Source organism: Athene noctua, chromosome 2 (assembly GCF_965140245.1).
Source record: "Athene noctua chromosome 2, bAthNoc1.hap1.1, whole genome shotgun sequence".
Classification (NCBI taxonomy): Eukaryota; Metazoa; Chordata; class Aves; order Strigiformes; family Strigidae; genus Athene; species Athene noctua.
In genome coordinates, this window is record NC_134038.1 from 71522670 (window position 1) to 71550200 (window position 27531).

The 27531-nt window shown below is 38.3% G+C and overlaps 1 protein-coding gene across 1 annotated transcript in view; it reads right to left on the bottom strand.

Moving 5' to 3' along the window:
- The window catches only part of LOC141957617 (poly(rC)-binding protein 3-like), a 543962-nt gene that overhangs the window by 433806 nt on the left and 82625 nt on the right, over positions 1 to 27531 (bottom strand). The window contains exon 2 of the mRNA XM_074899407.1: positions 5119 to 5256. The gene's annotated coding sequence lies outside the window, so the exon portion shown is untranslated. The remainder of the gene's footprint in view (positions 1 to 5118; positions 5257 to 27531) is intronic.

Genomic DNA, 27531 nt, shown 5'->3' on the forward strand with positions numbered 1-27531 from the left:
ACTTTGCACATGATTTCCCAGTCCATGAGAATATCTGTTCTATCATTTAAATTTAAATATGGCTTATGTGACACTGTAGCATCTAGGAAGTCCAACCAATACTGAGCTGGGCAGATGACAGAAAACATACTCCACCTGAAAACTTGTAGTCTTTTATATGCCAGTAGTGTAAGTAAAACTCCAGTATAGTCCATTGGCATATGGACCAGAGGCCAAATTCCTCTCTGCTGTATTTTGGAATAGCTCAACCAGTTGACTTCAAACAACCCGTACCATTTCATTCCAGAAAGAGTTTGTCCCAAGGGCTTTGCTAACGCTTTTGATCATAAACATTAAAAGGGCAGTAATCCTCAAGTTCAAATGAATTAACAGGCTAGGTTTCTATGGCTCAGAAGAAGTAAAAGCTGTTCAGTCTACTGTGAAAACAAGGCATTTGTCTGATAAATGAAAAAAAAACCCCACCAACCCATTGTCAAAATAAGCGTGTATATGATGGTTTCAAAATACAAATTATTCACTCCTACGCACATAATATTATGGACGGCAGGACACAGCAATGCTCTTTGGGAAGCTTCTCATAAGGAAAGCAAATTCTGCACTCTTTAAACTCTGACTCTACTCACTCAAGGAAGCCCACTGAAATCACTGGGACCATCCACCTTGCTGTGAAGTGACCACACCTGTGCTTCGCAGTGCAAGACTAGAAACCTCAACCATTCTAAAGGGTAGCTGATACTACACTTATTTTTTGTACCTGTGAAATGAGTTACACCAAGAGACTTTCAACAATAGCAAGAGGTGAATAAGAGGGTACAATACAATGCTGCTGTAGGCCTGGATTTGTTGCACATATTTAATTAGTATTCCAGGCTGTCAAGTAAAGGTCAGTGGAATAACAGGAACTTCTCATGCAGACTGCTAGATCTTAAACTAGCTAGATCTTAAACTAGCTATTATCACTCAAGGAAAAATCACAAGTTTCATGTGAACAAGTCCTTCCCTAAAACAAACACACATTTCATCAAAAAAGCAGCAATATCATCCTCAAAAATTATTAAAAAAAAGCAGTACTGGAGTTATGACTTCTTATAAATTCCTGGAACAGCATGTTCTTGTTAGTTACCTATCTTAAAGCACTTTACCAGAAAAAAAACAATACCCCAAACCCAAACAAAAACAAACAAAGCAAGAAACAACAACAAAAAAAGAAACAATATTTGAAAAATATTAGGCTAAGGAAAAACTTGCCCAAAAGACAGAGACATACTAAAGACAAAATAGAAGTCCTTTCCTACATAATAATTTCTCAAGAAAACTCACTTTTATGCTCTTTTATTCTTCTACAATTCTATAAAGATCTCTTTTCAGAAGTTTCAGCTGTAATTTTGAAGAAGATTAAAACAAAACCACCCTGATATTTTCAGTGAGACAAAGCATAAGAAGAGACAATAACATCATGTGTTAGTATGGAGAATGTAAATTACAATACCTTCAACAGAACACAATTAAACTGTATTAAACATTGCTGTGAACTGTCAATAAGTACATCTATAAACCATATTTAGGTTAAAATAGTGAAGACAAGACAACATATTTTTTCTGCTCAGGTTAACAGCTCTAGGTGAAGTTAATATGGGTGCGAATTCAAACTCCCAACCAGAAATAAACCCCATGCTATTCCATCCCGCAAATAGTCTGGAAAAGAACAACAGTTCTTGTGTGAAACAACTCTAAGAGAAGAATCTTAGTATTGTATGTTGGTAGGAGAAGAAATCTTATTTCTTTAAGTGGGTTCTTGGCCAAGAGGAAGTGTGGACTACATTCAAATTTACGCATGTGAACATGAAAACTGTCACCAGAAAATGCTTGTGCAGTGGCTGCTGAAGCTCATTTCTCTAAAGTCCCACAAACAACTCCACCTCAGCAACAAGGTGCTCATCTCAAATTCAGGAGCCCCTGCAACCCTGAAACAACAACTAAGCCCCAGTTGTTTCTCATATCTGCTCATTGTACACCTAACAGGCACAGGCAGATTTGCACTCCTCAGAAAATGCCCTTGTTTTCCAGGGTGCAGGTGGAAGAGGTGTATCCTGTAGTACACAAGCATACAGCTGGAGCCCTTACTGGAATATGAGGGATCTCATTTCCAAGCTCTCCCCACCCTGAGGTGGTGTTGACACCACCATTCCAGCAGAACTATAAGCTGGTCCAAAAACAGGAGTGGGGAGTGGTCCACTGGTCCCACTAGAGCCCTGCCAGAGCAAAGCTGCAAATTTCATGCAGTTGGCAGCAAGCCTTGTGAGAGGATAGCACCACCCAGTGCCTGAGCAGTTTGGTAAGGAAGAGAAGAGCCCTTGGTTTCACAGAAGCAGTGAGATCCACATCTGTCGGGCCGCAATGACAACCACGAAGCCTAACAAGCCCCTTTAAAAAACCCTGCTGTGGGGACCTACCTCCAGAGAAGAGCCCGGACTCTTCAGCCTCCAGGCACTGGGCTCTGCTCAGCCTTTGCTATGGGCTATTTCAGGGCAGTTTCTGCTGCGTTTGCAAGTTTCCACCCAATTCTGGCATGCACTACAGAGGGAGATTGTGTGTCCCAGCCCTATGTCTTTATTGAGCCTTCCTGGGACTGGCCACTGAAGACACCTGTTTCAGCCCTAAATATGACAGCAGAGAAGCACAGAGAGTACATCCCACCCTTTGTTCTTACACACAAAGCATTTCTCGCCCAACATTGTAAACACTTCACAATTCTCCCACCAACTGCAGTGGGAAGTGTATTGCATCTTCTATATTTTGATTTAATTCTCCTCTGTACCTTGCAGCTGAGAACAAAAATGTTGTCCTTGTGATAAATTTCCTTACCATAAGATTACAGACACTAACAGCAATGAGGGAAAGAAGAAACACTAGAAAAAAATGAAGTGCATTACTTAGACAAAATAATGGAAACCATAAATCACTGCAGTGACAGGATTAAATGTGAAACCTTTAATTATACATTTAATCATTTACCAACTTCTTATTTTCCCTGTAGTAATGTTCATGAAGCTTCAATAAGATTTGAGTTTGAGGACAATTTTATTTTATATGTAAATTGCAAAAGCAATATACATAGAAATTATTTTAAGAATAAAAATAATATTAACTTTCATCTTCAGCTATGTTGGCACCTCTACTGAACAACTTTGTTCTCAGTCATACTGGCCCTCACTTAATGGCATCACTGTGTCAAAGCATGTCAAGCCCATCTCCCTTGCACAGATAGTAATTAAAACAAAGTAGAACCAAGGGCAAATTAAGTGGTGGTTCAGAAAGTACACTACTGTATTAAAGCAAGAGAGTGTAATTACATTGTTGAAGAAGACACCGTGTTATTTATGAAGTATGGACAAACCTGTGCCCAGAGGCTGTATCTGCCTTTTCCACGAGGAGGCAAAAAGCAGCTGCTGGAGCAGAAAAGTGACTCCTCAGCCCCTGAACACCTTTTGCTATGGGTTCCAGAGTCCCGCAATAGAGATCAGGGCTGTTGCTGCTGTTGCTGTTGGGTTCAGTGTGGGCAAGTACATAACCTGATTTCTGTAAAAATTCTATGCACCAGCATAATCTTCCAGCACATTCAGAGCAGTACATACTGAAAACTAAAAACCCAAACCAAAACAAAAATCAAAAGTAGCAAAATTGCCCTTCTTCTAACTGGAGAGTAAAGCAAAGTCCAGACAGCCTTAGTGTTTACACAGATCCCTTCAAACAACGTGCAATAGGAAAAAGAAGATTTTTATCAAAGTTGAAACATTGCTTGTATGATAAGAAAAACAGACTAATATGATAAGAAAAACAGACTAATATTATACTAAATACATTATCTAATAGCAATTGTAAAGGCACTATTACACTGCTAAATATTCCATTGCATATCAGAGAGCTGTTGGCAGGAAAGTACTTGTCCTCTGGAGTACCCTTTGTTTTGTTCTATCATGTTGCAGGCTCTAGCAAATTGCCCTAAGGTTCCTAGCTGAGGTGGGCTGTCACACACCTAAAACAATAATTCAGCTGCTCTGCATTTTCTTTTTAATAAAAGTGTCCACTGGGCCTGGGTTGCAGAGAAGATGGGTTTGCTCTACTCGTTCAGCTCATGCTTTTTGCCCTGGCACAGAAGACAGAAGGAGAAGGGGCCTTGCCAGTGTTTAGGGTGAAGAAATGGGCAGGACCAAATACAATGGAGAAGCATGCACTCAGAGGGAGTTTCAGTCATCCCAGTGGAGGGGGGCAACATTTTTATTATCTCTTGTGTAGAGACACAAACCACCAGATGGAGGACTCTGAGGTAATCTTCAGGTCTTATTTGGATTTTCTGCTATGTTAGTCATCTGTTTTGATTTGGAACATCTTTTTGAAAAATAAGTCAAGTCATGCTCTACTCTTGAATCAGTTGGACTGGTTTTTTGGTACTTGACAGACCTCCTGGCTCACTGCTCATTTCCTCAATTGGAGGAAATGCTCCAGACTGCTCTGGTCTCTGCCTCTACCACTTTTTGGAACAGGGAAACCCCAAAAGAAAAGGGGATCATACTGTTAGCTTCTGACTATCACATAAGTCAACTCCACATTTGCTTCTCGGCTAAGTATTTTTTTCCATTGCGTTTTGTAAGCAAGAAAAAATTGCCTGGGGAAAGCACGGAGCATGGGTCCAGATCTGTAGCTGTCAAAGTACAGTCAGCACCAGGAAAATGAGTTTTCTTCCTTTCTTTCCTCTTTTGGATCTCTTTTTGAATCATGAGGAGGTTTGACTGATTCAGTAATAGTTAGATTTTTCTGTTTCATCCACCCAGTTTGAAAAGGACACTAACAGCACAACATGCATAAAAACCCCCATGACACAGAACTGCCTATTCTATTAAATCCATGTTCAAGGCTTAAACTGAAAATGTAGGAGGTGTTTGGCTTAGTACGTCTGAGAACATGTGGGGCCTCAGTGTCATAGACCTGGAAACAGGAGACAGTTTTGTCATCTTCTTCTCAAAAATTACTGGAGAGGAAATTCCTGAGGCAATGCTTAAAGCAGGATCACTTGTATACCTGACAAGGCAAGACTGAGATGCCAGGACATTTACTCACCCTGCCAGCAAGATGGTCTGTAGGTCTTTGGAGTTTTTCTCTCTTTCCTTTCTCTAGTCCACTCATGCATCAGTTCCCTTAGAGATATGGGGCAGCCAAGTGAATTTACCTTTCTTGGTCTGGGTGTGAGATGGTTTCCTGTGACAGAAAGGATATAGAGACCAAATGTGGCATATGAAGGCACTGGAACAATCATTTCCAATCATACTATAATGCAAGTAGTTCCTACCTCCTGCCTTCAACAGTTGCCAATATTGAGCAATAAAACCCCCAAGAGATGGTTTCCAAATAAGCAGCCTAGGGAAATTATTGCTTAGTAAGTGCCAGAATCTTTTATACTGTCCTGTTTAGTTGTAGAGAAATAATATGTGTGAGGAGGGTTTCCAGTGTTTTACTCAATAGTGTCTTAAAGCAATCAATTCTACTAGTTAACTGAGCACATTTCAGATAAGTTTTTCTTTCATCAGTGTTAAATGCATTTATTTTTAAAGTTTCTACCCCACTGTTCAGGTACTACACCAGTGACCATGATATTTTCTGAAATATTCAATTGATCCCATCATTTTATGCATATTCTTTCCTGTACCTTTTCTAAACTATTTTTTTCTATTTGTTTTTTCACTCCAGAATGTCTTCCTTAAAGATTATTCATTGGTTTTGTGTTTTTTAATACCTAGAATTTTTGTCTTTAAGGATGATCTAGTCAGACCTAAATATATTTCAGAATGGTGACCAAGAATTTCTGTTTCCCTTTTTTCCTCCCTGTACCACGAAGTGAGCTGTGGGAGACCAGTTTAAAGTCAAGCACGATAATCATCCGTGGCACTTTTCTGCTCCATTTCCTTCAGAAAAATGGTGCAGCTGGTAGAGAAGTGGAAGAGGAGAATTCAGAACACACACGCAAATCACATCCTCTACAACCACTGGGCTGCCATGGGTCAAGTGGAGAAAAGCAAACATGCAAACCCCCAAACACACTGCACTTAAGAACATTGTAGAAAGCAGAAATGGGCAAATGTCTAGCTTTGAGGATTTCAGAGATCCCCTGAATAATTTTTCTGATTTGTCAGCTGAATACCCAAGAGACTGGAATAGTTCAGAAAAAAAGAAACAATCTAAGAATGGATAATTATTTTAATTGCCTCACAAAGCCTAAAATACAAAGGACTTTCACTAGGAATAACACTGGAAGTGAAATTGGAAACTTTTCGTCAGAGATTTTTCTATTAAAGGTCATGGGTATCAAAACCTATCATCTCTCTTTAGATCAATTATAAAGCTACTATAAATAAAGTCTTCTGTATGGCACCTTGTCATTGATTCCCACTTCAGTGTAATCAGCACTGCAGACACAGGAAATTCTTAAAATACACAGCAGTATTCTCTACTTATTGCACTTAAAATGGAGTCAGGAGTTCTGTACTTTTATTTCAAGATATTCATTGTAATTGCTCATTGAGCAAATTATTTTATTACTGTTTAGATGAACACAACTACTATATCAAAATACAGTGTAACTATGACAACAGTAATTCATAGTTTACCACTCTCTTTATTACTAAGCAAATTAAGTAATTTTGCTGAATTATTTCTTTATAATAAAAAAAAAAATGGTAATTTCCAGGCAGCAGCGTTAGCATTTACTGTTCTTAGAACTAGTCCAATATCTTCTATGACAATTGTAAATACATCAATATATCTTTGTTGGATAAAAACAGATCATAAAACTGGAAAATATAGTGACTATTCTACTGAAGCTGTCAGAGAACTGTTGACTGTTAGACTGTTAGAAAACTGTAGCTGACTGTTCCAAAGCTCTGGCTAAAAAAAAAAAAAAAGTCAAAATACTTGTCAACTTCTAAACAAACACTAAAAAAAAAAAATCTGTAGTACATTTACTCACATGCAAATGAAAAATCATGCTAAAAAAAAACCCTTATGGAAATATAACATTTTGCTATCCTTCAGATGACACTGCTATATGTTGCTAAAAAAGATTTGGGAATGTGAAAATGGAAGGGTGAAGAATAAGTAGGATGACCTGAAAAATCTAAACCCAACATTTGCATCATTTTTTTTAACAGCTCAAACTGAAATATGTCCCCTGAAAATCAAGACAGCAAAGGGGCCCAGAAGAGCAAACTGCTTGCTGAGTAAAGCCTCTCCAGTGCCCATGACTTCCCAGCTTGCCATGTGGAAATGGTGAACGTAGGCACAGCAGAAGGGCAGCACGGACAGACAGAGAATGAAGAGGTTGGGAGGGTTTCTTGGGAACAGTATAGAACCTCCTTGTTCTGGCCTGCTTGCATGAAATTGGGGAAGCCAGACCTCAGGTGCTGGTGAGTGACATGAGGAGCAACCAGATGAGCTTCTAGGGGTACATCAGCAGGAAAAGAAAGACTGAGGAACAGGTAGTTAGGAGAGACTGGTGAATCTTCATCCTTGTAGATACTCCAAACTCAGCTGAACAAGTCCATGAGCAACGTTATCTAAATTTCCCTTGCTTGGACTAGGACATCGTTGATGCCCTCCAGAGGTTTGTTCTAAACAATGCAATTTTGTGATTCTATGAAATACTTAATTTGCCTGCAGTTTTGTCCCTCGAATAAAAGAATTGTGGAAGTAAAAATAGAAAAAAAAAAAAAAAAAAAAAGGTAACAATTTATCTTGTATTTAATAGTTTTCTGAAAGAAGAGATGCTGAATTTGAAAAGAAAATACTGTGAACAGGGTAAACCTGTTAGAACACTACTAATTGCATTTGTATGTTTTATTTTATCTTTCACTCTCTATTACCTATATGATTTTGTAAGCCAGTCACCTTGTTCTGCTGTTTTCCTTTCACTGAATTAATGCAGACCGATAAAAGATTAAGTGACAATGTAGTTCTCATCAGATTCTTGACTGTTCTAGGTAAGTTCCAAGTCTAGATAGGTGCTAGAACTGGTTAGCAGTTTGGTAGGCAGCTTTCCCTATGTCACATATTGTCAGTTTACAAGTGATGCTGTAATAAGTGGGGATAGATAGGACATGGAGATCTTGAGTCAAGCCTTCACAAAAGGACTTACAGGGGCCTTTCATTTCACCTAATGTTTCCCTGGGCAGAAAGCTTCCACTGTACCATGGGATAGCACTAGATTGTAGGCATTACCATTTTTCCAGGTGCACGCTCCATCTGTTTTTCCCTCTTTGCTTCTTCATGTTTACCCAAGAAAAAGCATGAATTTAGCACCATACACTTTTCAAGCCTGAGTAAGCAGCTTAATTATTCAGACAAAATACTATTGATTTGCAAGTGTCTGAACAAATGAAATTCAGGCTTGCCAACCTCATTGAGAAGGACAGCAAATCTTCTCGGGGAATTTCCAGTTGTGTTACTTACAGTTCTTGTTTCCTTTTTTTATTTCAGGGGCATTTGATACAATAGAGTGCAACTTCTGGTATTGTGTGCACAGAGCATCTTTTGAAATCAGGGGAGACTTTGCTTAAAATGCAGAACTTCAGCTTCCTCTAAATTCAAGATCAGCCTATGTGGACTCAAAGACAATACACAGATAGGGGAATCTGATGGTGATTTAAAAAAAAAAAGAAGTAAAATGGCAGGCTCAATTAAACATCCACTAAAATGAATGGGACCATATACAGCTATGAACGTGTTACCCTTATACATGAAATATTTCTCACACTCCATCATTGACTTCTCACACCACATTTTCAAGGTTCTCTAATGTCATTCCATAGGGTCATTTTCCAAGAAGCCATGCATTTTTTCTTCAGTATTTCCAAGTGTAAGCATTTAGACAACGGACATTCATCTTCCCCAGTATTCACTTTTATCACAGCAGGCATGCTACAAAATAGAAACCCTATATACTACATTTACTAAATGTAGGTAGGAAGCAACTTCCCAGTCTATAAATGGACCATATTACTCATTATGTTATTTGCTATAACAGTTGAACACCAACAAGCTGCAAATCCCACAAATATCCAAAAATGGCTACCCAAAAAGCCCTAAAATTAGGTTCTTGACAGATAATAACTAATGCTGTACACCCCTACTCTTTATGTTCTGAACAATATGTACAATATTAATGCAGAAGAAACCAGTATTTAAAACTCTTACATTTATCATAAAAATAGATTTTATTACAGAAAACAGTGACTTCCCATAAGAGATTTACAATTGATTAAAAAGGATGGCTTGTCCTAAAACACTTACATGATTGCATGCAAAGAAAACAGATGGTCTGTGTAACAGTAATTTGATTTCTTCCAGTAAACATTACTCATAATATAGAAAACGCTTATGTTGATCTCTTCCAGAATGATGTGTGCGCTTTGCATCTCTCTTTAAATGAAGCCTGTAATTCCATTCAAGAAACAGCACAGCAGCTCTGGTTTCCCAACAAATCAAATAAAATCAGGTAGTCTAATGCATCATTCCTCACTTAAGAGCCTGACAACACAGAGATTGATTTTAACTTTTCACTCTCCCAAAAGTGCTTAACATAATGCCATGCTCCTTTCTCATTTACTCCTTTTGTAACGCTTCTTCATACCAAAAAAAGAACACCATTTCTACCTTCATCTCTGCCTAAGAGAAGTATCATAAGCCAAAATACAATGTCTGTTCTCTTCTGATGGCATCTAACATTTTTCTTTATATAACTGCAGGTATATAAGAAGGGAGAAAAAAGTCTTACTGATAACTCTCCATATGTCCACCTCAAAATCTGTTCTATCTCTTGAGTCACACCAAGAATGCGGCTCATGGAACTTCAGCACCAAAATTTACCTGAAATTACTCTACTCAAGCTCTATGCTTCCCCAACACTGGACAAAATACCATCTGCCTTCGTAAGGCACACAGCCCTCATGATGTCATCTAAATCACTGAAGTCCTTGGGACCAAACCGTGGGGGGAACTCTGTCACTTGTTCCTACAGGATGACAGTCTGGGCTGATAAAGGATTCATGTTGCCTTTTACAGATCTTTTGCACAGGCTGATACAGGTGGACCTTTTCAAAGGCACAGATTTAACCCTTAATGTGGACCCTTACATCTGGTCCTAATTTTTACAGGGGCCTCACACTGGGATATGTTCCATCATCTGCAAGTAATAACATTCCTGCTGGGATGTAACCTTATTTGTCATTATCTTGTCTTGTTTGATTACTGTCGCTTCACCTGACTGGCCTGGACTTACCCCAGCCAAATGAAGTAAGGGCACAGTCCTATTAAATGCCTGCTGGGAACACCCTACACTGCTGCTCTTGTCAGTGGGAATTAAGGGTTCTCGGCACATTGAAACAGGTACTCAGACCCTTGAGAAATTGGGCTCTTAATTAGATATTCCCTCATGACATTGTGTGATTATTTAATGTTCTGACAAGACACCTCAGCGATCTCACAGGCCCTGAATTAACTACCTTGGAAGAGCTCTTTGCCAACTGCAATTCTGTGAAACCTTTGTCATGCTTGACCATGGAAGCAAATTGCATTTCATGGAGCATATGAAATGATTTACCCAAAGAATGGGCTGAATTGTATACAACACGAACTCCTAGCCAGGCTTGAGATGTCCAGTTTTAAATAGTTGTTCTTTCTTTGTCCCTTTCCTAATCCCTCGCATGTGCCCTCCCCTCCACCCTTCCATGCACACTTTTTATTGTCCCACTTGCTGGCAGAACTCAGCAGCAGCAGCAGTAGTCCTTGTGGCAATGTGGGATGATTCATCACGCAGTCTACATGAGGCAGATTAATACTACCAGAGCAGTCCCTTATTATAAATTTCCCTTTCTCCTGTCTGGCTCATCTGCATTATAATATTTGTTACTCACACGTAAATTTCCAACTCAAGCCTATCCATCCAGGGGCTGCTGAAGTTTTTTAATCTATACTGAAAAGTTTAACAAAACCCCAGCAGAGTAAACATTTCTGCCTTGCAGCTGCTGCCATGTTATCAAACACATTAATAAAAGATACAATAAGCATGAAAAACAAAGTGTAAATAAACAGAAGAGTGCTGAATAACACAGTATATCACATAACAAATGCACAAAACAACTGGTCATCTTTTATCATTCCCTATGCATAACAGCTTTAGGCACAATCTCCTCAGAGGAAAAGGGTATATCGTCAAATGTCTTCCATATGGTTTTAGACACAAGTCATTCTGATTATTTAACTCTGGTTCAAGTGTGCAAAATAATGGTGCTTGGCAATCGATATTCATCTCCTTTTTCTTTTTGTACAAATGGAAGCTAGAGAAAGGAATATTTGGACCACCTATCCTAACTCCTGTGATACCTGAATACCCACCTCAGATCCAAGGACTATAGTCAGATTATATCAGCTATAGGCAATTGAAACATGGACTGCAGGTAAACAATAAGAGAGAAAATTACTGTCGTGAGAGGTATTAACATACACTCCAGAGACTGCATTTTTAGGAAAAGCTTTATTAAACTTTGAACTTCTCCATCCCTGCTGGGTTGCAACACACTTTCTGACACCACTATGCAGAAATTACAGCACTTGCATGCTCTCTGCTAAGGCATGTAGTTACTATGCTTGCAGTCGATTTCCTAAAGGTGTATTCAACTCCACTTATCTGTGGTCATATACAGACATGGAGTCTCTTCCAACCCCCTTCTTGCCCTCCTACCCAGCTGAGACTCTTGCTTTACCTGTTTACCTTTTAGGGAGGTTTTTTTCATCCTTCTGTTGTTAACAACATTTCCATCAACTATGTATTTTTTTTATGAGCCTTCAACACGACCTTAAATTGTGTCTCAAAGCATCATCAAATCCACTTCCACAGTGAGGAATCTAACTAGATAAATCATTCTACCATGTAGTTTCAAGTACAAAAACAGTTCCTTGAGTGTCTTATGCATTCTGGCAAGCATCTGCTTTGCCAGGAGTGGATTAAATAACACTACCTCTATTATTCTAATAGTGTGGGAGATCATATAAAATATTTATATTGTGAACTGCAGGCAAAATGCCTACTCTAAATTATGCTCCGGAAGCTCAGCAAGATCTTATATTGATAGAAAAATATCTCAGTTTAAATAATTGGGCAATTTTAGTTATATCTTATTCTACAAATCTCATGTCATTTTGCTGTTTCCCCCTTGGGAACGTGATCTATTTTAGTAAGTACGATTTTCCATGTTCAAAGGTTTCCTGTGTACTAGTACAAACATCTCACCCACATCATGCTGTATCACAGGGACAGCATAGAGGTAACTATAAGAAAATACAAATGCTGTCAGTGCAGATCAATGCTCTCCCTGAGCTGCTTCATTGCATTATATAGGGCATCAGACACTTTTTAATACATAGCTATGAAGAAATTTGCTTAAGGCTCAATTTTCAGCTGACTTCCAAATTTGCAAACAAAGAGTTTGCATGTGCAGTTATTTGCAAAGACTGCATTCACAAAACCCCATCAATGTGGTAAATTGGCACCAGTCTGCACATGCAAGAATAATGTTTATACAAACCAAATATCCTCTCTCCCCACAGTTGTATTCTTGATTTTACTGGGCTTAATGTACTTCACTATTGTGGATATGCATGATTGCTTTAGGATCACAAAAGACACTTGTTTCAGCAGGCTCAATTTCTAATTTAAAGGGTTTTTTTTCTTAAAACACAGCAAACACTATGGTTTCCCCACATTTCATAATTATACAGTGAAGGGTGATTAGCATTAGATTCTGCAACTGGCTAAATGCTGTGTATGAGTGCTTGTGCTGTTTTGTACAACCCCAGGACATGAGGAAGAAGGGCATGAGCCATTCCTGTGCAGAATTTTCCCTGAGTAGTAGCATTTTCAGTCATTCTGGAGGCCGTGAGGATAGCTCACTGGATCTGCATCAACTTTGCCTAACCCTGATGATACTTTGCTGAGCATCATCAGCAAGGAGAGGAATGAGGACATGGGCAGAGGGAAGGCAAGGTGGCACACAACAGAGAGTGCGCTGTGCCTTCCCCTTCATTGGCAGAAGGCATCAAAAGCGATCCCACTGCAGCTCCCATGAAGCCTTTCACATGCTATGGGCAGGGAAGCTCTTTAAAGCTGGGTATCTCAGTTAATAGCTGAAGTCAGATGTCTAAGCTAATGGCATTTTTAGTGGTCTTGGAGAATCTTCTCTGCAGAACATCACATGTGGTCCTGTCTACGCTGAGATTCAGAGACTACTCTAGGTCGGTCTTGCCCAGCTCAGTTCCCATTGAATGCAATTTCCCTGACAAAACAACTGCAGAGTGCTGTTGATACCTGAGGTTCACTTCCTCAAGTGAATGGAAATGCCCTCCAGCCTGGCTCCCATTTGGGAGGGCTGGCAATGGACAGGGTTTCCTTGTCTGTCTTACTATTGTCAATCCTGCCTCAGCTCCAGCACTGCCACTTGGCAAGGGCACAGATGTGGCAGCAAGGATCCTTCCCCAGTGCATGGATCTGCTCCTTTATTTTGCAGACACCTCCCACTGCAGTGTCCTCCATATCCATGTCTTCACACTGCAGTGCTCCCTGTGGGAGAGCGGCTCCCCAGCCCCCTGGTCGCCAACCCCTTCTGCCCAGGCTGCAGCTGGGTTGTGGCATCCACTGAGATCCTGTGCAGCCTGAGGAGTAATTGGTCTGTCCATTTATCCTTTCTGGGCTCAGCAAAGGACTTAGATACCCAGTACTCTCAACTTCAGTAGATCCAAAAGCATAGAGACAATCCCACTCAAAATCAGGATGATTTTCCAGAAAAAAAAACCCCAACAATTGTGTTATTGTAGCCTGTCTTGTGACTCGTTAATTTCCTTCCCTTCAGCCGGTTTATGCAAAGCTGCAGTAACTTCAGACCAAAAAGTCAGCCTTGAATGCATTTTAAATGTGGAAGTTTCCTTTGTTGTTTATGCAGACATCACACTGACTCTCTGCTCACATCTATAAGAAAATCTATCCATTTCCCCTCACTGGTCTCATTTCTTCCCACTTTCTCAATCTGACCCTCATGCTTACCCTCATGCTTCTGCAGTTCCACCATTCCTTTTTTCCTTTTACTGTCCCCAGTACAGCAAAAAAATACAGCTAGAAAAGTGAACAATGAACATCCATAACCCAGGAAGCACTCCTCCCATGTATTAAGTTTTAAAATGATTTTTCAGTAGGGATTTATCAGCTGCCTTGCTAGTGGATAGTCAGCCAAACTTAGCACCTTCTCTAGCTTACTATTGTAATGATCTTTAAAATTCTTAAATAAACCAGAATCAATTCTCAATCATTCAAAGTATGTAAACCAGTTTTGCACTGCTCTTTTTTTGCAGTTAACATCAACTATAAAAATAGAGAAATTATAAAATAAATTTTGTTTACTGCTCAGTAAATACACTGCATAATATACTGCTCAGTAAATAGTTTTTATTAAAGAAAACAACATGACAACAAAATTACCCCAGTACCTAGAATAACTCATTTCAGATTTCTTCCATGTCTAGGACCTTAAAAGCACTTCCACAAATCAGTTCCTTCACTGTCTCCTTGGACACAACCCGAGGAATAACAGAAATCCCTCATCCCTTCTTAAAACAGCCACATCTTGCCCTAGAGCAAAACAGAAGATGATCTCACATTATTCAGAGAACCCTTCCCCAATATTCCTGCAGAAATAGCAAAGTGTTTGATTTTAACCTAGGACTTCCCTCACTGCGTAGACATAACCTTAGCATCAGGCACCTTGTTGGTTATTTCAAGGTGTCTACCCTGGACAGTAAGCAACTGAGGATATGGCTGAAATATTCACAAGGTTGCAGCCTATGTAAGAACCACATTTCACCTAAAATTTCTAGTCCAGTAGTCTGATATTGGAGAAGTATTTCAGGTAACCTGAGACAGTTCAGTCCCGCAACAGGATTGCACTCGGATGTGAGCTGAGCTTATTTTCTATTTTAACAGCCTTGCTGACATATATACACTCTGCAAAGCAAGGAGGCAGATAAAACTTTTAAGTCAAGACAGGCATTCAGCTACTTAGCAGTATGTCACAAGGTGATGAGAAGGGTTGAATTTTTGCATTGTCTCTTTCGGAGACCTGGTCAACAAGTACACAGAAGCAAATACAGACCGACCATTTGAATAAGAACTGCTGTGTCCAACACAAAGAGAAAAACTACTGTGCTTTGAATTGCCTTGCCCTAAGATCTTCAGTGACAACACTTATCAGCAAGTAGGATTCTATTGATGCAACCCTCCTCCCCCTGGCAAAATGAGAACCAGGTTCCCAAATACTGATTTTAATATTAAAACATGTTCAGGAGAGTCTTTTTCAAGTTCTCACTGAAAGTCTTTCTTGACTTTATGGCTTGTCACAGCTGACATGATTCTTAATCAGACCTCCTTTAAAAACACAGTGAATAGTTAACAAAAAACTGGAAAAACTAGGACATTAAAACTTTGATTCACATAGCACATCTCTCTAGTCTTACCATACATTATGCATAGCTGTACTATATTTTGAAAGAAACTGCTGTGACGTGTTTTCAGTGGGACATACACGCATGACTACAGAATCTACAGCACATCAAAACCCAGGATTCTCATCTGTGGAATATTGTCAGATAATTAGACAAAACTGCAATACAGGAACATTTTGCCCCAGACCAGAAATGTTTTGAATTGATAATGAAACACTTGGATTCCATAATACCATGAAAGTATCTCATGGCAGTTATCATTTAGGATCCTCAGTAGCCCAGTGTCAAAGATACTTAGTTTTCCAGAAATTCAGTTTGCCATGTGAAGACTGCCATTGGAAATATTCAAACCCCAGTTGGTATACAATAAAGACCCATAGCTGCCTAATTTTATCATGTTAGTTTTACCTTTTAAAGCAGTGGCAATTATTGACAAATTGGTATTGACTCTGATCTCTTTAACTGCTATGTAGATAAATTTTCATCCTTATCATTTACTTGACAGTGCTAGCATCATATCCCCGCTTTAATGATGTGACTGAATTTAAGATTCATAAATTCATTACTATAGTACATATCAAGGTTAAAAGAGGGAGAATTCCCTTATCAGTATGAAGGACTCGTACAGTTTGCAACAATTCTAGATGAAATTACCCTTTTGTCTTTCAATAAGCAGAAATCTCCTGCAGTGGCAATTGTTCATAATGGACTGTTTCATCTTGACAATCATTTGAAAAGCATCTAATTTAATTAAAGCTTTAGGACAAAGTGATCTCTCCTTTAACAATTAAATATTTATGTTAACACACATATCACTTAATTGGCATAACATATCAAGGGGTATTAATTGATTGTACAGTGTGTAAGGACTGAAAAAAAGTTTAGCACAGGTTTTAAAGTATTTTCTGTCTTAAACACTAAATAAAAAATTGCAAGGCAGAGTAAAGGCATGAAAGATACAACAATAAGAAAGAATTAAGACAACTGAGATTTTAATGATCATTAGCTCTATGCTAACTGCTAACTGCTGGCAGTACAAGCTGTATGACGACTCACCAGAAATGCTGTGTTCACAGAACCTGCGATAACTAATGCTGGAATCAAGAGAAAGAACAGGAGCAGAGATTAGAGAGATCCTAGACCCAACAGTTAGGTCTGTGTATTCTTGGTCATTAATCACCGCTGAACACTTGATTCCAGAGTTGTGCCAAAGAAGCTGTAAGTGGCATAATACTATCTATGTCAACACGAACTGTATAACAAAACAATATCTACAGCCTACATCATCTCGACAAAGATCAAAAGAATCTATCACATTTTATTCAATTATCTGGCAGAGAGACACAGAATTTAAATATGTGAAAGATACACTAATTGGAAACGTCCTTTTCAGGCTTTTTTCTGCCTTTTTCCTGGGGAATTAGAACATATCTGTGAAGGGGAGGAGGTGAGAATTTGTCTGAATAGTTGCTAAAATTAACTTAAATGTGCAGTTACAGGCCATCTCCTCAGCTAACAAGCACTTACTGATACCATTTTATTTAGTAAGAAGCTGACTTCTACACTAACAAGTAGCTCAATGGGGAACATTCAAGGAATTTCATCAGGGACAAATCAGAAATTAACCTTTTATATAGTACTTTTTGAGGTCTTACAGGCTCTACTGCTAAAGCCATGTATTTTTTTATTTCTCTATCAAAAATCGGAAAAGAAAGCTAAAAATTAACAGGTTTAGATATTCAGTACCAATTCAAGTGACTAGTTCTGATGTAGAAATATGTGATTACCCTGTTATACAGCCATTTGGAACTGTAAAAGCTGCTACTGAAATTGCAAATATTAGCAAATAAAGCCTGTTAAAGCTATAGTGTTAACACTTTAAACTGGCATGAACAGATGCTGCTACCAAATGTAGTCCTGGATCTCTCTGTTAATGTTGCTGCCTTTGTGCGTTTAACCCAGGCCCGTTCTTTCCAGAAACACTTGTGGCAACATCAGAGAGAACATAGGCAAAGGAATAAAGCAGTGGCGTGCAAAGAGACAGGATCATTTCCTTCAGTGGCAGCAGAAGTTTAAAGTGCTTGATCTCATCTCCACCATCTTTCGCAAATGCAGAAAAAGAAACAGGAGGGAGACAATAACTGAACCCCAAATCAGAAGGACTCTTCAGTCTACATCCCAGGACTAGCTGCAGTATCCAGTGAAGGGTGTACTTTCATTGTTTACTAGTGAAAGAAGAAAATATGACAACTTGCCAGAAATTCTGGCCACAAAAAATTTTAGAATTGATGTCTTCCTAATAGGGAATAAAGTATACCAAAGGATGAGTAACAAATATTTAGTAAATAAAGGGAATGGTGTCTGGGAAAAGACAAGGGAATTTAAAAAATGGAGTGGTGCAGTGTGTAAACAAAAAAGGGAGATGCAGGGTGTGAATTTGCTAGGTGCAATGTCCCAAAAGTAAAACATAAACTCATGTAAGCATCACTAGTTATTTCAGCCACATACTGCTCAGAAATACAGTTTGTGGACTTTCCTCAACGTTTATTTAAAAATCTGCATCAATATCTAATCTTCATCTCAAACTTCAGTGAGTTTGGAAAAGCTTGTTCCTTATTCATATCCCAATCATTACTACACTTAAAGCCCTTATACAGGAGCAGCTGCTTATGAGTCTTTCCAACACAGCTCTGTGCACATTCATTTGGCTATTTGTAATGAACTTTCTCACCATGACTCCTGTCAAAATAGATTACATACTATTCCTCAGTTTTCTAGGGCTATGTTTTACAGTTAAGAACAACATTTACGTCCCCAAGGGCCTTTAGAAGCAAAAGGAAGTAAACGTTAAAGAATTATTCAGGAAACTTCAATCTAAGATGGACTGAGCTGTTGAAGTTTTCCTTCAGAAGTGTAACACAAAATGGCTGTACTGGATCACAACGTATAGTTCAGTACTCTACCTTTGACAACAGCTAACAAAAGATACCCATGGTATGAAAGAATGTTAAGAATCAGTTAAGCAAAGAAATTTTAGCAATCATTGTGTTTGGGACTTTATGAGCCTGGACCATTTTGTCCTTACTCAGTCTTGAGACATCACTTTAAAATATACTTTTCAAATGTATATCAAAATCATACATACTTTCAGCATCTAAAATAGTGCAGAAAGAAAAGAATTTCCTTATGTTTTAAAAATTCTGCAACTTCTTTTGATGACTTTTTCTTCTATTGTGAGAAACCCTGAACGCTTGTTTAACATTACCATTTCATATTTAACTACATTCCATCTCAGTTGTCTCTTTTCAAAGCTGAAAACTAGGCAATAATATAATAGATGATATTCAATGTTGACAAATTAAAGGAATATGCATGGAGAAGAAAATACCCTCTTACTAGTCAAATACACTGCTGAGTCTGAATTAGCTATTGCTGTTGAGGAAATGGCTCTCAGAATCACCATGGACAGTTTTGTGAAAACATCCAGTCAGCTGCAAGGGTGGTTGAAAAGGCAAATATAACATTATTGATAACCAGTAAAGGAACAGAGACTAAACCAGAAAACAAATAATAACAAATAATTATAAGCAAACAATAACAAGTAATAATAATACTATTTCATATTAGCATAATTGATCATCATTATTATTACTATTATTGTTATTATTTGTTATTATCATGCTATTGTGCGAAACTAGCGTGGGTTCATACCTTCATGATGCACACAGTTCTGCTTCACACCCTGTGAGAAAGAATGGAGTAAGACACAACAAGGTATATATTATACACTACACCATACATCTCAACAGGCTGGAAATCTGGGCCAACAGTGAATTGAATGATGTTTAACAAAGATAATTGTAACATCCTGCATCTGGGATGCAATAATCCCAAGCAACAGTGCAGGCCAGGGAGTGACTGGATCGGGTGTGCATCCTTGCAGCAATGAAACCAACCTGGGACCTTCGCTGCATCAGCCAAAGTAAAACCAACAGATGAAAGATTGTCACTGTTTCATCTGGCATTTGTTAGGTCACACCTGGAATAACATGTCCGGTTTTGGACCCCACTTCAAAAGAGACATTGAAATACTGGAGATGGTTCAGTGAAGGGCTATCAAGTTAGTTAGAAGGTTGGAGACCCCTTGATGCACGTTGAAAGATTGAAGAAATTCAGTTTGCTCAAAGTAAAGAAGACAAGGGGCAGAGGGGAGTCTAATGACATTCTCTCAATACCTAGAAGGTAGTTACAGGGAAGATGGAGGTACTCTTTTCACAAGGACACTGTGACAGGACTAGAAGCAATGGGCATCAGTTGCTTCAAAAGGAAATTTCATTAGTTTGTATAAAAAAGTTCTTCAATGTGAGAACAAACAAACATTGGAACAGGTTATCCAAACAAGTGGTGTAATCTCCCTTGCTGTAAGTAATTCAGGACTGGACTTGTGGGATCAATGGATAACCTAAACCAAACCCCTGCTGCCAACTGTAGGTGGGCTCAGATGATCCTGAGGTCCCTTCCAATCTAGGCTTTTCCCTGCTTCTACACGGGAGGGCAGCAGGCACAATGAAATTTCTGAAGCAGCTTCCACAGAGGGCAAGAAGCAGCAGACTATAACAATGAAAAAGAAATGACAGAGGACAGAAACGGGAAAGACGTAGGTTTACAGCATCATGAAAGACCCAGAGAAGGTAAGTATGGAACAGATATCCAATCTTTTTCACAATAGAGGAAGGAGTGAATATAAAATGAAATTTTCAAAGAGAAGACTTGAAAGAAACCAAAGTACTTTTACCAACAGAACGTAACTGACCTGTGAAACTCACTAACTTATATTTTCTGGGTAACAAAAGAATAAAGGGAATCAAAAGGACATGCTGAAACAGGTCCATCAAGAGCTGTTAATAGAAGAGATGCAGAATCAAACTTTGGACAGGAAGTCACCAAGTGCCAAACTGACTGAAAATGGGAGAGTATATCATGATAAGTACTCACACATTTATGGAAGGATTTTCCATAATTAGAAAACTAGAGTTCATGGGAGAATGAGAATGTTTTACCTAAAAAAAAAAAAAAACCCTCAACAAAAATAAATTCTGATCCCTTTACTACCATGTCTGAATCAGGAAAACATTCACCAGCTCAGTGGCTCTTCACATCTTTTTTTTTTTTTTTTTTTTTTTTTTCCTTTTTTTTTTTTTAAGTTTTCCACTAAAAAGTTGTTTGGTTGTTTGGTTGTTTGTTTTTCCTGAGAACAAAATTAAACTCTACAAAATATATCAAGTTTCTAAGCTTTTGGATAGCTGACTACATAACAACCAACATTTGGCCTATTTTTCTTTTTTAACTGATGCTGGGAGCACTGAGATGGAAGAAGGATCATGCATATGATTATAGCAACAGTGGGAATTCTCCTGGCTTTACAAATGAGAACCATGGCTTACCACAGGGAAGCCACAGAACGCCTTAAGGCCCCAACTGTAACAGCCTGTCTAAACCTGCTGTGCAGCAGGATTTGTTTCTTAAAATTCACAATTTACATCTTTTTGCCAGAAGGAAGGATGCACATTCTCCTATTTAAAAAAAAAAAAAAAAAAAAAAAAAAGAGTGTAGATTTTATCAGTAGCCTTTGGTAAGTATTTACTTCTTTCTTCTAAACGAAAGGCTCCAAGGGAAACCTGACTCATTTAAAAGTGAAAGATGAGCTCCCATGCATTTTCTTGGTAGCATTCTCAGAGCACAATGTTGCAATGCTGCTCCATCATAGCTGAGCTCTGGTTAGTTCATTTTCCCTGTCACACAAACTCAGAGGTAGCTAAGGCTAGCTAAGTTGCCCAGGCACACCAAGAGGGTCACAGGACAGGAATAGCAGTAACATATATCTCCATTGGGATCAATGTCAGAATGCCGACTGGTTTCATTTCAGCCATAATTTACTATCCCTAGTGTCTATATCGACCAAAGCGGGTAGACATACTGAAATCAAATTCCTCTAGGTTTTTAGTTTACTAGTTGCTAATATTAGAGGACTGAGCACTAAAATTATTACTTCTTCAAACAAAATCTTTTTCTAATGGAGACAAATTTCACTGCTGTTTTTTGTTGTGAGCAGGTACCAAAGCCAAATGACAGTATCTTAGGATGATGCACATCTTTGAGCTATATTCACATGCATCCTGGCCCACCATTTTAACTGAATTTAAGGCTGTGTTTTACATCCATTCTGTCAAAATATTGATAAGAAATTCAAACATCCAGACTTGAGTCACTTAACAGCACATGGCTCAAACACTCACTTCCCAAAATAAACAACAGAGCATTAAACTTCTTTCCACTTTGCTTTTTGAAAGTTCTTCAGAAATTAGAGGTAAATCAGTGAGCCCGTTCACACATAAATATCTTATTTATCAGATCCATTGCGAAGTATCATTTCATTCTTTTGTGATCAAATTCAGATTCTTGAAAGGATTCAATTCTGTTTATACAAAAATCTTTGTGCATTCAATGACAAAGAAACGAAATTTTCTTTTGCAGATAGCGGTAAGCAATTGTCCAAAAGTGCTGAAATCTGCTTTATTCTAAGCCACTACACTAATTTCCTATTTCAGTGATTTGCAAACTATAATTTATCAATTTGTTTCCATTTTGTGACAGTCATTTGTGTTCTTCAGCAGAGACATTCTCTGGGTTGCCTTGGTTTCACCATAGAAAGGATACATTTCTGTTTTCTAATATGTTTGGACAGACTAGAAGGCCAAGATTTGCAACAGGAATACCCAGCAGATTATTTGGATTTTTTTGAATACAAATTAAAAAAGAAAGCCATCAAACCCCATCCACTTGAATAATGATGTTAATCTGGTGAGATTTAATGAGGAAGTAGCAAATGTTACGTGCATAACTGTGAAATATTGGTGTGGGGCAATGGATGATTTAAAAAAAAATCTAGGAGAGAAAACCTTAGACTCAGTAGATTATATAACATTAATTGAATGCATGCACTGTTTTAAGATGTTCCTCTCATTTATGAGAAAAAGCAAATAAAACTATGAGGCAATGATAGAACCCCCAGATAAATACACTCTTTAGACCAGTGAACAGTTCATTTCATCTAAAATGAGGATCCATTTAAATGGATCACAAGTTACTCTTTAAATACTTTTTTTTTTTTTCCGAACAAATAAATTAGATTATCATTATTCTGTTTGAATTTCAAATATACTTAGCCCCATTCTGTTCTATTTGGAATACATTCAACAAAGAAGAAAAGGTCTGTTGATCTGTTCCATTGAGACGATGAGCCATTATAAGCAGATATGAGTTTCAGATACAATTGTCAAGCTTCTTAAACACAAACAGAAAATCAAAATTTGGTGAAGAACAGAAGTGAAGTTCTTATCCTTGACCCTCACTGAAGTTGATCTTTCCATCACTTTGAATATAAAAAATACAAAATAAAACCACAGAGTGCTCTACAGTTACTGCATTTATAATAACCCAAGGTGCATCTTTTTATCAAAAGGCTTTTAAAATCCATCTACATTGCACGAATGGGAGCATGCAGCAATTAATCATAAGTTAATTTTTTAAATGGAAGGCCTAGAGGATGCTGACTCCTTCATGACATAAACCCCACATACATATTAGTAAGTTGCATCCACAATATTCAAGAGCTACAGAATGTTGCAGTGTCTCATCATTTTCTCCCAGGCTGGCAATCTGTGCAAAACACAAGCACTTATGAGTCAGCAGTTCATTTGCATGTTACCCCAGAAGATGAGAAAATCGTTATATTTGTTTGGGTTTAGGGTTCTTTTAAGGAGACTAAAAAGGGAAAATTATAATCAGGCTTGATGACTCTAAAACAACGGGTGCATTCAGATCATACACAAATCAGTTTATCAGACCTGAAATGAAAGCATATAAAAATGTATGCACAGTTAATGTGCAAGACTGCTAGGCATTTTATTTCCACAAATCACCTAGGACATGATATTGTGAATTTTGAAAGATTTCTATATTCATAATTGCAATATCAAATTGTTAAAATTCTGATCACTGTAAGTTAAAAGCCGTAAAACATACATTAGATCTGTTCCTTTATTCAATGTAACTGGAGGAACTAATCTCTTTTCAGGACAGGTCCTACCTGGACATGCACAGAAATCTACAGTATCTAAACTTCGACTTCAAACTGGCCTGTTTGTAACTCAGTATCCTGACATTTCTTATGGGACTTTAGGTTTTCAAACATGATAAGGTCAATTCTCCACTACATCCATAAATCAGAGGAACAGATGAAGTAAATAGCCTGAGTGGGAGCACTCTGAGCTTCCCCGATTCCTGAACTGGTTTGCAGTTTCTAGCATGATTTAATCCAGTCTTGCTGCACAGCAAGAAATGACCATATGAAATAAAGTGATGGCACACCAGCCAGGAATGCGACACTTCTCCAAACCTAGAACAGAAAATAGCCCAGTTTCCCTGACCTCCCAGGCCAGAAACCATTAGCTCTTTGACTGTGCTTTTTCTTCAATGCTTCTCTTCTCTGGCAATCTGAGGTTGAAGTAAGACAACAGGCTAACCTGGCCACTGTTATCAAAAATCATGATTGGGCTCAGACTACTGCCTGAGATACTAAGAAATTGTTCTGGTCAGATTTTCCCACCTGCCAGCCCTTACTGTGTTTTCAGATCACACAGTATTGCTATATTCCAGATACAAATAGATTTTTGGTTACCAGTCCTTATAACAGGTTACACAATGCTCTGAACTGTAAACCTCTGATTTTTCTCCCCCCAGATCACATCATGCCATGCTCTCTAAGCCAATGCCTGACTTTTGCCTCAAATTCGGTTCTGCCCTTCCATGGGCTAAATTTATTCCCTCTTCCTAGAGCTGTGGGAGACAAACACCAGAGAAATGTTCCTTTTCTTCCTTCCTGCATTAAGGGACAGAAAGGAGAGCTGGATACAGGCTTCCCAGGATGTGGGAAAATAGAGCAGAGCAGTGGTAGGCTAAATACAGCCTTTGGCTTCCCCTCTTCTCCCTCTAAATATGTTTTGCTGTTCAAGGGCAGAAGAATATCTATTAATGCGATTTAGATAACTCTATATACTGTATTGTAACCCCATTTTGCAGTAATTCTGAGCTCTTCTTCCAAGAGAAGAGGTGATCCTCATCAGTGTTAACAACTATACCATGATGATTTGCATGCTGAAGCCTGTGAGCTCCTGCTTGCCAGACAGAGACCACCAGGTCCCACCTTCTCGCTTGCAGATTCTGTTCACAGGTTGGCTAGCAAGCTCTCTTTGTCTGTAGACAGTTTATCAATAATACTTAAAATTATTTTAATTCTAGATTAGGCAGTTATCACACTTGCCTTTTAGAAAGAAAAATATGTTTTAATACAACGCAATCTACAGAAAACACTTTGGTTGACTAATTTTAATATAAACATCATTTATCTTGTTCCAAGCACCTCACATTCTGTTAAGAGGTTCTATTTTATATTAATGAGGAGAAGGAAGAGAGGACTTTTATTCCTTTGAAGACATTTGTAAGTAGATTTACTTTTCCACAGACAGAAAAACAAGCAACACACCAAACAAGGTGCTTCTGAAAATGTTACTGCCTTCATCACCTTCCTCTGTCCTAAAACTAGCTAAACCAAGAGCCAGTGTCAGCCCTGAGAGAGATGGATTAGCCTTTAAAAGAAATAAAAAGTGGTCGATATGAAGATAAAAACAATGGTGGACCTAAAAAATTGACTGAAAACAACTGAGTGCCCTGCAGACATTGATGCAAAAATGTGAAACTTGATAAAGGTGGAATTGTCTGTTTTTCAACATTATGTGCCCACTGGCCAAACCCTGTCTGTTGCTTTCTGTTAAAGTTGATGAAATGGCTCAAAACAAGAAGGAGAAGTATAGTTTGGCCATCAATAGTCCATTCCAAAATGGAAAAAAATGAACAACACTTACCATCTCTTTTCAAAAGACAATAACCATAACTTGACTCAACAGAATATTCAGGATTATGCTTCTAAAATCTGAACACTGAAGATGTGAGTGTCCTGAAACTGCCTCAAACTGTATGTGAATTTTTACCGACCTAAAACCTCACTGAGGTTTCAAGATGGAAGGATGGCAAGACAAAATGTCAGGATTAAGGCCATACAGACATATATAAAAGGATACAGTGAAATCAGTGCTTCTATTAATAATTGCAATTAAATTATAACAAAGACAATACAGAGAATACCTATTCATTTTCCAGTGTCAGTAGCACAGACAGGAGTTTTGTCTGAGTAAATAATTTTCTTGATTTTGCGTACAAGATAGCACTGCAACTTTAAGGCTTCATATTTGGTGGGATGTGTGATCTTTTTATTGGTGACATGAAAATGTTGGGATTCTGTGCCATTTAAAAATCTTATTTCAATTTGGATTTTATTTCCTGCTAGTAAATCCAGAATAACACTTTTATGTTGTTTGACAAAACTATAAAAGTGCTCAGACATACATCAGCTGCTCCTCATTAAGAGGGGCTTTCACATCAGCATTCCTCTGCCCCCACAGAACAGATACCATGTCATTTTACAATATAGAATTCTAATTTATCAACATCAGTAATGCTGAATTACAAAAACAAGTAGTTGTTGGCAGACAATAAAAACGATTTGTTTATAGCATTCTCCCACTGCTATACTTCTGATTCCTGCCTCAAAAACCCACTTAATTTGTGATTGATTCTCCAAACCATGTATTCAAAATCAATGTATTAGGCCATTTGGGGAACAGGAGGAGGAGGACTACTAGTCTTGGAGTGTCATTTAATTTTAACATTTTAAGGAATTTAGGTCTCAGTACTGCTTCCACTGAAGTCATTGGGAGTTCCAATAAAGACTCCAGTAGAAGAAAAAACTATTTATATACGATTGAGATAGGACAGATTCAGATTTCCGGACTTAGATTCTTTACTCCTAAGGAATAAATTAGAAAGAGGTCAGCTCCTCAGAGCACTTCCATTGCACAGCAACATACAGTGACATGTACACACTAAACCCAGAATTGGTCATGAACAGAAAAATGTTAAACATCTATTTATATTAATATCTCTGTACACTCTTTTCTCCCATCAGCTTTGTTTCAGAGACAGAGTGACAAATTGACACCGTGTTATATTCTCTTTAGGAAAGGAAAATACTGGAATCACAATTTCTGGTGAAATGGAAATTACCATTTCTGAAGAGTTCTAGAGAAGAATAACTACCATGAAGTTTTTGTCTTGGACTGTTAAGGACAGTCACTTATGCTGGGGAAAAGACTCTTCTCTTTCTTAGAGAGGCAGAATTTCATATAGAAACCCCACCAAAACCTTCATCTGAAACCAAACCGAAATCTTTACCCAGAAGCAGGCAGTCTAGTTGCCCTTCAACATCAAGCTTGAAATCAAGATTCCTCTTTCTTTTTTGCCAGGCTCTGGATGACTTTCATATGCAGTACAAAAAAGGCCAATAGACACCGTGCAGTCTAATAGTGTTTGGTATCTGTCCCCCCAGGCCCCTTGCTTAAATTCATTCGCTAGTCAAGGACAGCTAAAAAAGCATGGTCTGGGAATTCATCTCTCGAAGCTCTAGTGCTACCATTTTATTTTCTCATTTGAGACTCATTACTTCATGTATTGTCTTTAACTCATCATATATAAAGGGCAACAAAACTCTCTGCCTCATATTTTGGTGCAAGTATGTGCTTGCTGAATAGCTCCAGAAGGGCTCATCAGCCACACTGCCAGCATTTCTGAACCACAACAGCAAGAGGACAAGTACTTCTCTGGCTGCTGCTTCTCTGAGGCTCTTCACAGATGCAGGAGAAAGAACTAATTTTGCCATGTAGCATCCTATAACTGCAAACAATTAGAAACACTGATCTGACA